This window comes from Papio anubis, chromosome 3 (assembly GCF_008728515.1).
Source record: "Papio anubis isolate 15944 chromosome 3, Panubis1.0, whole genome shotgun sequence".
Classification (NCBI taxonomy): Eukaryota; Metazoa; Chordata; class Mammalia; order Primates; family Cercopithecidae; genus Papio; species Papio anubis.
In genome coordinates, this window is record NC_044978.1 from 83882229 (window position 1) to 83894376 (window position 12148).

Consider the following 12148-nt stretch of genomic DNA (forward strand, 5'->3'; position numbering starts at 1 on the left):
AGAAATTAAATGTAAGGAAAACACACCATTACTCCTACCATCATCACATTTTTCTCTTATACATTGAAAATAGATTAGACTGGGCACAGTGGCTCACGCCTGTAATCCCAGCACTTTGGGAGACGGGGGAAGGCAGATCACTTGAGAACAGGAGTACGAGACCAGCCTGGCCAACATGGTGAAACCCTGTCTCTAATAACAATAGAAAAATTAGCCAGGTTTCGTGGGGCACGCTCCTAATCCCAGCTACTCTGGAGGCTGAGACAGGAGAATCACTTGAACCTGGAAGGCAGAGGTTGCAGTGAGCCAAGATCACGCCACTGCACTCCAGTCTAGGTGACAGAGCAAGATACTATCTTGGGCGGGGGGGAAATAAAAGGAAAAGAAAATAGATTATACTTTTTTTTCTAGTTAAATTGTATGGTTTTTCACTAGTTCTATATCATCCATTAAATATTGACTGAGAGGTCAATAGTAGGTTCTATTAGGGAATAGAAAGACATAGAAATCAGTGCCTACCTTCCAATAGACAAAAAAGCAATGCAATTTGAAAGAAACATTTGTAGTATTTTTAGTCAAACAACCAGTTCATTTTATATCCTAGACTGTCCTTCAAAAACACTTCATCCCAATTTATTCTTCTCCTATTTATTTATTTATTTATTTTTTTTGAGACAGAGTCGCTCTGTCTCACCCAAGCTGGGGTACAGGAGAGCCATCTCAGCTCACTGCAGCCTCTGCCTCCTGGAGGGTTCAAGTGATTCTGCTGTCTCAGCCTCCAGAATAGCTGAGACTACAGGCATGTGCCACCACACCGGGCTAATTTTGTATGTTTAGTGGAGACAGGGTTTCACCATGTTGGCAAGACTGGTCTCGAATTCCCGACTTCAGGTGATCCACCTGCCCTGGCCTCCCAAAGTGCTCGGATTACAGGTATGAGCCACCACGCCCAGGCTCAAGTGATTCTCGGGCTTCAGCCTCCCGAGTAGCTGTGATTAGTGGTGTGCACCACCGTGCCCAGCTAATTTTGTATTTTTAGTAGAGATGGGGTTTCGCCATGTTGGCCAGGCTGGTCTCAAACTCCTGACCTCAAGTCATCCACCTGCCTTGGCCTCCCAAAGTGCTGGGATTATAGGCATGAGTCACTGTACCCAGCCTCGTCTCTTACTTTAATTCTCAGTTTATTTGGAACATGATTTCAAGTCAGTTTAGAGGAACAACTTTCAGTGAGTATAAAGCATTGAGTTCTTAATTTATTTTTATTTTTATTTTTTATTGAATAGAGACAGCTATCTCACTATGTTGTTCAGGCTGGTCTAGAACTCCTGGCCTCAAGTGATCCTCCTGCCTTCACCCCCCGAAGTGAGCCACCACACCCAGCCTGAGTTCTGAATTCTTAAAACTGCAGGTAGGATGATATTATCACTAAATTTATTTTTACATATATTATATATTGAAAATATATAACATATGTAATATATATTATATTGAAAATCCACCTACTATCTGTTCCTTATTTTTGAAGCATGACACATTTAACTACATGTCATTACAAATGAAGAAAACATAAATCAAAGCTGATAGAATGTGCTTTTTTGTTTGTTTGGTTTTGCTGTTGTTGTTACTGTTTGAGATATGGTCTCTCTCTGTTGCCTGGGTTGGAGTGCAGTGGTGTGATCATAGCTCACTGTAACTTAGAATGCTTGAGCTCAAGCCATCCTCCTACCTCAGCCTCCTGAGTAGCTGGGACTACAGGAATGTACCACCATGCCTCATTACTTTTTTAAAAGTTTTGTAGAGACTGGCGCCCGGCTGTGTTGCCCAGGCTGGTCTCAAACTCCTGGCCTCAAGTGATCTCCCACCTTGGCCTCCTAAAGTGCTAGGATTACAGGCATGAGACAAAACGCCCATCCAAAATTTGTTATTTGGAATGGATAACCAAATATCTATTCTATCGAGAAAAAGATTATATATCTATTTTAAGTCAGCAAGTCTCTGCAATATACAATATAGGACAAAAATAATGCTGGAAATAAGCAGATATACATAATTCTTTTTGGATTGCAGTCACAGTGATTAACATGCTCTCACTTTCCCCTTTCCCTCCTGGAACCCTTCTCTCCTACTATACACCAAACCAACAGATGTACTGCATAACCTCCTTCAATAATGTCGCAGTATTCACTCAGTTTTGGCAGTGAGTCGAAATAGAAATTGGAGATCTAGACCAAGTAAATACTGTATATTTGGCAAAATCATTTGTGGTTGTGTTCTTCAGCACAGTTTCCCAGATAACCACCAGCTCTACTTGGCAACTGGTCTTTCCCACAGTTAAGGCTCCAATTGTAAAGTTGGCTTGGGAGATACTCTATTGCTGCTGGGTTTGGTACCATTACTATCCTTAAGAACTACTGTGCAATGGTAGAATAATCATTGACAAAGTGTTATTCTGATGAACAAATACTGACAGCTGGTCCAAAGTTTTAGCCTGTTCCCAAGGTAGGAAACAATTACATTAAAACAGTCCATATGGTTATTTATAAAACAAAGATGACTCTTTCCAGCAATTTGAAATTCCCAGATATGACTATGAAATTCTATTAATAACAAAAAAAAATTGCATTAGAAGCAATTAAAGCACAAAATGTAGATCTAATATTTTCTAAATATTAGATATTCTAAAATACTGACATACAATGTCAAGCATCCATAACTTTTGAAGGTATTTTATTTCAAGGTAATTTCATAAGAATTCATAAGAATTGACCTACTCAGACTTTGGGCAGGATGGAAAATAAGAGTTTCTGTGAGGTGTGCCTATGAATCATAAGAAGGGTTTCTTAATGAGGTCAGCAAATAAGGAAATACATTTCAATAGTGACATTTGACTTATAACATTATTTGGGGGTGGAGTCTTAGAAGAATTGATAGGGAACTTTTAACTTCAACAAGTGAAACTAAAACATTAACTCTGGTTTTCGTTACCTAATACAAGACCAGTGCCCAGTAAGGACTTTGGAATTCTTTCATAACAACTCCTTGGCAGGTGCACTTCACTTGTTCTGGAAGTGATGTTCACTTGCCAATGTCTAGTAGGACCATGTGCCACTGCCTCGAAATCATATCAATTCCTCTGGCTTCTGGCATAAACTGGCACATCAGACCTAATTAAAGCTTTAAGAAGAGTTTGGCAAATATGACAATTTAAACAAAGCAAGGGACTTCTCTCACTGCAAGTTAATTTCTCATTAATGATTAGTTCAATAAGAAAATAAGCAAAACAATGTCATAGTTAAGAAAAGCTATCTATCTTGTTATTGTCCGTTATCATGCTCTTAAAATTCAATAACCCAAGACAGTCCTATGGAATTTTTGGAGCACTTAGGTAGTATGATCACATATAAGAAAGAACTGAGGTTATGACTTTTATTGTAAACTATCCCGTACTTATTAAAATAATTTCTCTTTTCCAACAAAGGATGTTACTTTTATTCACAGGGGTGACTAACACACACATCTCTTCCTTATAATCACTGAAATACTTTATACAGTATTAATTAGCAGCTATTTTCAGCATAAAAGTAGGATGCACAAAATAACAAGAATCTAAATTTGATGACAGGAAAAAACAAGCCTTCATATTCAAAATTATTAACCAATGTAGTTATTCTTATTTATTGAGTGGAAAATGTTGCATCTATTATTAGTTGAATAGCCTGAAGACAGTATATACCACATTTGAAAAGTTGTCTCCAAAAAGTAAATACTAGTTTGTTAGCAAAAGGAATTGTTTTCAATTCGGAATTGCTGGAATAATTAACCATAGTTTTCTCGATAGTTTACCATGAACAGCATTAATAGTAAAATCCTAAGTTTTTTGTTTTTTTTTTTTTTTTGACAAATAAGAACTAACCAATGAACCGTTTCTATTCCACAGAGATAAGTAATGCTTCTCCCTTGTAATCATGTGAAGGAACCCCGCGTATCAATGATTAAAGCAAACTTAACTACATGAAATTAACAAAGATCATAACAGAAAATTACAAAGTGAACTATCAAGGACAAATAGTTTTGCAAATTCGACTTATGGAGAAATGTCTGTTATTGTGTTTTTCCTTCTATCCTTTTTTAAATCCTATAAATTGTCTTCTAAACTTCAGTTTGATTATCCAACCCTTCAGTAACAGTTCTCTGCTTAACATTTAAAAAATCAATATTTATTGTGTTTAAATTTATATTCTATTCCAAACATTATTAAGCACATATACAAACATGTAAAAGAACATAACTCCCCTTAGTATTTCAACTTTCCATTAAAATGCAAATGTAATGATTTCATTAGCCAGGCAACAATACCACCAGTCTTACACCAAACCAAACCAATGTCTTTTCTCTGTGAATCCCAACTTCCTTTAAGATACAATCTTATTTCTATGTTGGATCATTTGTTGATGAATATCTTTGAATGTGGGTTTCCCATTATAATCCCTGATTGAAGGCGAAAAAGCACAATGTGTGATTTGAGATATTAAATTCATGAATGTATTCCACTCCCTAAACAGGTAAAATATATAAATATTTCACTAAATTTTACCGCTGGAAAATAAGCCTTTTCTCAATTCCCAAACATTAGATGAAGAAGGGAGAACTCACTCAATGTAATTAAAAGTATATCATGAGGGGAATAACCAGCAAGTAACACTTATATTTCATTTTCGGCCTTTCCAGGAGTCTATCTAGGCCACACTTTATTATGTCATAGGTAGAGAACTCTCCATAGAAACCCTGTTAGCTTAATAAAACTAGACAAGCAGTCCCAGTGAAAAGATTCAGCAAGATGCGAGGAGTGTGTGCGAGCGTGTGTGTGTGTGTGTGTGTGTGTGTGTATGAGAGAGAAGAAAAGAGTAGAGAGGGGACACAGAGAGAAAGGCAGAGAGATGAAAGACCAAAGAGAGAGGCCAAAAGACAAATTTGGATGGGACTGTTACAAATCTGCTCTTCACTTCTTTGCTGGGACTGGGTTTCATTTCTTTCGGCGCCCCTGACCTTGCAGTCTTGCAACTCTCAACGCTGCGCTCCCCACCCCCTCCCGCCCCCTCCCCGGGCCTGCGCCTGCCTTTGTGTCTGCCTGTCACTTACCAAGGAACCAAACGAAGCTGATTCGGGAGAAGCACAAAGCCGGGACACAGATTTGTCCATAAATTCTCTTACATACATACCCCAGGCTGGAAGGCTCAGCCTAGCGCAGACTTATGTACCTTGAGAAAAGTGAGTTCTGGTCTTGTTTGGGGAACCGGAGAAACTATTCTTTCCTCTTTCACTCAGCGCCGCTAACAAAACGCGCGGACTTAAGAAAAAAAAAACACACACACACACACAAAACCCCACTCAGTGTACTCTAATTCCACTCCCTGTGACATTCGCTTCGTACAGCCCCCTAAAGGGGGATAAGGAGGTAGGAGGAGGCAGACACCAACCCAGACCCAGACCCTACAGCTGATAAAAGGGTAGAAAAACACCGTATCAGTGTTCTCTCTGAGGTTGTTCAGGATAAACTGGAGAGTCGTTTCACTCACACGAGAGAAACGGGGGCAGAGGATTAAAGGGAAAAGTAGTGCCCCCCAAAGCTGAACTATTTTAGAAAGGAAAGCAAATTTAAAAATCACTTTTCTGCGGATTAAAAGGCCGGGAAACCGGCTCGTCGGAGGCACAAAGGTAAGTTTTCTGGGTGAGGAAGGGACGAGCATTAGGAGGAGAGAAGAGCACACAGAACTACAGGTTTAAAAGGGGTATAGGGAATTAAAACTATATTTGTCAGCCATGTTGAAGAGGCTCCAGTAATTTGTGAAGCTTCCCTCTTCCCTCTTGGTATTTGTGGGTGACACTACAGGGTTTGCTCCCCAGTCCCTGGAAGCCCGAGAAAAAGCGAAGGGAAGAGGAAAGGGAGAGTTTCGCGGCATAAGAGAAGCGCTCTGACCTCGTTCTCGTCCCTCAGCCTTGCAGCAATCCAGCAGTTGCAGTCGGGTCTCCTTTCTAACAAATCCTAAAGGGCAGCCATCTTGCTTCCTTCTGCTTCTCTACGAAAGCAGCCTAGCCTCCGCATCAATATTCATAAGGCAGTTTGACGTCTGTTCTCATCACTCAGCGGGGCCGGCGTCTCGGGGCGGCCGCGCCGAGGGGGCGGACGTGACTCGCATGCGAGCGGGGCCTGGGCGCGCGGCGCTCGCGAGGAGGCGGCGGCGGCCGCCCGAGCTCTCGCCGCTGCCACTGCCGCTACCGCCGGCTCTCCTCCTCCGCCCGGGCCTCCTCCTGCTCCGCCCCGGCCTCCTCCCGCTCCGCCCCGGCCTGCGCTGCCGCCCTGGGGCCCTCAGCCCTGGCTCCCGGGGAATTAGCCCCCCGCACCGGGCGTCCAGCACAAAGACCGGCGGCACCTGGGGCGGTACAGCCGGGCGCGCAGTGGAGACCTGGGCTGCCCTCACGCCGTGCAGTGGCGCGGAGGGAGTGGTGCGCCCGGATGAGCGCGGGGCGGGGGCCAGGGCTGGCGAGCGCGGGGAAGGGTGCAGCCCTCGGGGACCCCGGGGACCTCGGCAGGTCTCCACCCCCGGGAGAAGACGCAGTGCAGGCGCGAAAGTCGGGGCGAGGTGGGAGGATGGGATGGCATGGGTGCCTGGACAAGGACGTGACATCCAAGATTTCCCTTTGAAACTTTTTGTTAGTCTGCACTCCACCACCACTTCGAGGTCCCGCGCACACTCCCCTGCGCGCACCCACCTCCTCGAGAGTGTATCCGCACGTGCCCTCGCACTGGCCCCCGCCTCCACCCACTGGCACCTCTCCCCGCACCACACACCCGCTTGCGCCCACCTTACCCTCAGAGGCCCGCGTCTCTATCTCCCTTTAGATCCCCTTGCCGGCGCTATCTTCTCCCTCTTCTGTTGCTTTAATCTCATTCAGCAGAAGCGCTCCTCCGGTTCACCGAGGGCATGCCCTTAGTGCTTTAGGGGCCTGTATTTTAAAGACCCGACAAATCGGGAAATTGACCGAGTTCTGTTTCTCCCCGCCCCGGCCCACCTTCTGTTTACTTTAGCCACGTGGGCTGAGTAGAAGGGGGCGTCTCACAGATTCAAGATGGGTTTCTCACGAGTGACCCTCTCCTTCTCTCGCTAGGAGGAAATAAACCTGCACTTTCAAGTGCTTAAGTTACCTCTCTTAAGAGCCTCTACTTTGAAGTAGTTTCCACCCGTACAATTAAGTAACGAAGAAACCGACCGATACAGAGCTAATTCCGAATGACGGATGCTTGATTTTCCCTGACATTCGGAGCTCTATAACTATGCTCTTCCTTTGACCGGAGTTTTTCTCTATTGTCGAGTAGTGTTACTTCCCATTCTAATGCTCTTTTTTCTAATCATCAACTTTTTGGTTGAAGATGAGATGAAGAACAAAGCCCCTATGAATCATCGTAAGAATCATGTCAGATAGTAGTTTTTGAAATATTCCCTTCATCGTTAACATGTTGTCACATGACTGACGTTCAACTTGTAAGTATTTTGGTCACATCTTTTATGGGATCACTGCATAGTGATCACAATACCCTTAAGTGAATACTAGTTACATTGTGTAACCACACTTTTTTTTTTATCTTTCTTTAGAAGTGAAGCTCTAATTTTACGAAATCGAAATATTTCCTCTTCGAAGAGTGTAAAAAAGGGAACTCCTTGTAAGTGTCGCATTGTTGCTAATAAGAATGTTTAGTGTGTCCAATCAAACATTGTTTGTTCCATTTTGAAACAAAGTTGACTCAGATTTCAGATTTTGCACAAACTAAGGAAAATAGTACATTTTCCCTTAAACATTTCATGTTTATGGGAATGTCATTCCATGTTTTCTAGCTGTACACTAAAGTGTCGCTTAGGTCTTGGCAATTGTTAATACACTCTAAAATCCAAGCTGTTGGAAAGTTCTTTGTGATCTTTCTTTCTTTCTTTCTTTCTTTTGTTTTCTTTCTTTCTTGAGACAGAGTCTCGCGCTGTCAGCCAGGCTGGAGTCCAGGGGCGCAATCTCCGCTCACTGCAACCTCCACCTCCCAGGTTCAAGCGGTTCTTCTGCCTCAGGCTCTCAGGCGCGCGCCACCACGCGCAGCTATTTTTTGTGTTTTTAATAGAGACGCGGTTTCACCATATTGGCCAGGCTGGTCTCGAGCTCCTGACCTGGTGATCTGCCGGCCTCAGGATTACAGGCGTGAGCCATCGCGCTCGGCTTGTGACTTATTTTTCAAGTCCAGGAAATAAAGTTCTCTCAAGACCACGACATACATTTATATAGTGCACAGATTGTACAGTTGAAACATGGGCTTTGGAGTTTTACAGAGCTAAGTGACCCTTAACTCTATCTTTTCCAGTGTGACCTTGTGCATTTTACTTAACTCTCTCGGTATCGGTTTCTATTTTAATCTGTTGAACAACCTGTAAGACATGAGGGTTGTGGTGAGTTTTTAATAAGAGCACTAGGTAAGTGCCCAGGTAGTTATTACTACTACAATAACAAACCATTTACTTCTAGGAGTTATTTTGTTTCTGATTATAGAATTATATAATTATATATCTTCTTGCATTTAATAATTTATGGAAAATATTATATTAACATGTGTTTAATATAAAAGTATCCGCATGTTCCTTTAGTTATATTTGGGAAATGATCTTTCAGGTCACCTCCTTCTCGTTTCTTCTTTGAAAACTGCTCTCTGTTGTAACAGGTTGTTCTTGCCTATTTGGAATCATATTTGGCTTGCAGTTGGTTTTACAACAGGCCCTGAACATTTTCTTGCCAACTTCTTTCTCTGCACCTCCACTCTACCCTTAACCATCATGACGTTTTGAAATTTAAAATAAAATACATTACTCCTCTTGGCTATTATGACCTTTCAACAGCAAAAGGAAATAAAATTCTGAAGGCCTTCAAGTATAAAAATTTTAGTTTTTTTTTTTTTCTTTTTTTGATTTTAAAAACTTCTTCCTTAGTTGCTATTTCTGGGAAAGAAAGGATATAGTTTGCATAATCAGTTGTTTACTCAACGCAGTGTGCGCTTGTATGGGTAGTTCAGAGCCAGCTTTTATTAATCGTGTGCATTCTTGAGATTCCTTCTCCTATAGGTGTGGAAAATGTATGTTTAAAATATAATTTGCTGTTTAAAGAACAATTAATTATCAAATTCCTTACCATTTTTTTCCCTCAAACTAGAAATAGCAGCACTGCTTCCATACAGAGAGATCCTTGCTTCCTTAATGGAGAAAAAAGACTAATAGAACAAGTTCCACAACATGCTACTCTGTGTTAGAAAATTGACTTGATTGGCCTGTGCACCTGCTATCTAACTCAGTTCTCAGTCTTTAAGTTTCTTAGGGTGAAGGCAGTTTCCTGTCTGCTGCTGTCCATTAAAGAGCTGATGATGGTAGTTTGCTTTACAATGCAATTTTTTTAATGTTGTACTAACGCAAAAGTAATAGGTGCATTCTTCATTTCCTCCCCTCCTGCAGACTAAAAAATGTTCTTTCTAGCCGGATATGGTGGCGGGCGCCTGTAGTCCCAGCTATTCGGGAGGCTGAGGCAGGAGAATGGGTGAAGCCGGGATGCGGAGCTTGCAGTGAGCCAAGCCCGCGCCATTGTACTCCAGCCTGGGCTACAGAACGAGAGTCCGTTTCAAAAAAAAAAAAGACAAGGCAAGGCAAGGCAAGGCAGGGCAGGGCAGGGCAGGGCACGCAGGGCAGGGCAGGGCAGGGCATTTTCTTTTTTTCTTTTTTTTTGAAACGGAGTCTCTCTCTGTCGCCCAGGATGGAGTGAGTAGCGTGATCTCTGCTCACCGCAACCTCCGCCTCCCGGGTTCAAGCAATTCTCCTGTCTGCTCTCGAACTCCTGACCTCGTGCTCCGCCCGCCTCGGCCACCCAAAGTTCTGGGATTATATTTTTCTTTAAGGACTTGATACTCTCTTCAACACAGAGAAATAGTTGTGATATACACAGCTTTGAAAAAATTGTAGTGGTTTAACAAAAACAAAATCATGACCTGTTGTTTCCCATCTCCAAAAACATGTTTCTAAAGTATAACATAAAGATTCTCTGCATGCTTAAAAGACAGTTGACTATCAAACAGCATAGCAGTCACTGCGGTGAAGAAGCTTTCTTATTTATTTTCTTTGTTTACATTACTGCACTTTATATATAGGTACATATTTAACACAGAATACTAAGTTTTAACAGTCTCCAATAGATGAAATATTGAGATCTAATACTTTAGCTTATTAATATAAATTATTATTAATAAAAATTATTGTCTAAACCCAGGGATTATAATATTATGAGAGTCTCGATAGAATCTCATGATTTCTACTTACTTTTTTCCTAATCTGATTTTATCTGGTTAATTTTTCTTTATATAATTTGAAAATTTTAAAGAAAAAATACAAATTATATTAAACTAATGAAATATTTAATTAACATTAATTAATTTAATATTAATTTAGTTAACAGTAACATAATTAATTTAAATAATATTTAATTAATTAATATTTCATTGGCTTAATATAATTTGTATGTTTCTTTAAAATTTTCAAATTATATAAAGAAAATTAGTATTAAATTAATGAAATCAGGAACTATCCAATGTGTGTACTAATTTAATGGGGCAAAGTGGAATATAAGATAAACTGAAAAGTATTGGCAAAGGCATTATAGAAGGAATATTACTGAGGAGGGAGGATCACTTAAGCCCAGGAATTCAAGACTGTGAGCCACGTGAGCCATGATTGCACCACTGAACTCCAGACTGGGTGATAGAGCGAGACCCTGTCTCAAAAAGAAAATGAAAGAATATTAGAATCATTAGTGAGACAACATTATGGAAATTACTCCACAATTATTGCAAATATTGCTAATACCAATCTCTCACAATTTTAGGGAATATTTTTTCTCTTTATAAATTCTGACTTCACAATCCAGTAACTGCTCTTTTTGTCCTCATCCAAATTTAGTAACTCACTTAGTATCTCATTTTATGTTGAAAGAATAATTTTTAACTTCAATGATGAATTTCAATAATCAATAAAATTTAACTATTAATAATTACCTCAGCACCATTTTATAGGACTCTATAGTTTTTTGGCATTTTATGTACATTATTATGACTTAATATTCAAAATCATGTCATATTAAAAATGGCATTTAATGTAATTTCAATCATATAAATATTAAAGGTGAGGTTAAGCGATTTATTTAATGTAATTTCCATCATATAAATATTAAAGATGAGATTAATTGATTTACTTAGGGTGAGACATCCTTACCAATCTAGATTTTGTGAATTAAGGTTTAGGCTTTTTTTTTATTATACCAAAGCTAACCTTCAGTTTGTTTCCTGCTTATCTTCCTCTAATTTTTTTCTCACCATTATTAGTACTGACTGGTAAAGGAATCTTCCCTTCAAAACCTCATGGTAATTTTCTATTGTCCTTTGCTACTTAAAAAATTAAAAACTCAGCACCTACATTTACTTAGTACTCCAAAAGTAATTTTGTCTGTTAAATACTGGTTATGCACCAAGCATTGAAATAATTCTTTTACATTCATTATCTCTTTTAATTTAATGCTTATTATAACCAAGTAAAGTAGGTAATATCTTGTTGAGAATTAAGGGATGAGTAACTTGGTTGGGATAAAATAGCGGGAATAATTGAATTTTCTCAATCAGGGTTAGCTGACTCTAAAGCTGATGATCTTGCAGGCTACCTGGCATTGTTTCCCAATTTGGCAGATACAGACATCTATGTTTGCCCCATGATATGCTTTTCACACAGTATGTTTTATAGCAATAACATCAGTATTTCCTATGTCTTTCTCATATTAAAAAAAAAAACCTCTTTTGTCTAAATCTCTACTTTATATAAGAAAATCTTTGCTTTCTACTCTGTTTCTTTAGTTTCTAATTTTGTGCCAGGAAGTTGACATTCTTGAAATCTTCAGAAGAATAATTACATTCACGTAATAAGCAAATGTGATACTGTACCCGTTCCCCACAACCACTTTAACATGTGTCTTAACTGACTAACAATTGGTTTGCAAAGGTAAGTTCTAGTGTATGTTTTCAATATTGGCA

General features: G+C 40.1%; 1 protein-coding gene across 4 annotated transcripts in view; it reads right to left on the bottom strand.

The window, feature by feature from the left end:
- TET2 (tet methylcytosine dioxygenase 2) overlaps positions 1-6291 on the bottom strand; it is a 131775-nt gene extending 125484 nt beyond the window's left edge. For 2 of the 4 annotated variants that reach the window (XM_021938682.2, XM_021938680.2), the window contains exon 1: positions 5978-6291. The gene's annotated coding sequence lies outside the window, so the exon portion shown is untranslated. The remainder of the gene's footprint in view (positions 1-5977) is intronic. The other 2 variants (XM_021938684.2, XM_021938681.2) reach the window with 2 other exon arrangements.
- Positions 6292-12148: the final 5857 nt, after the last annotated feature.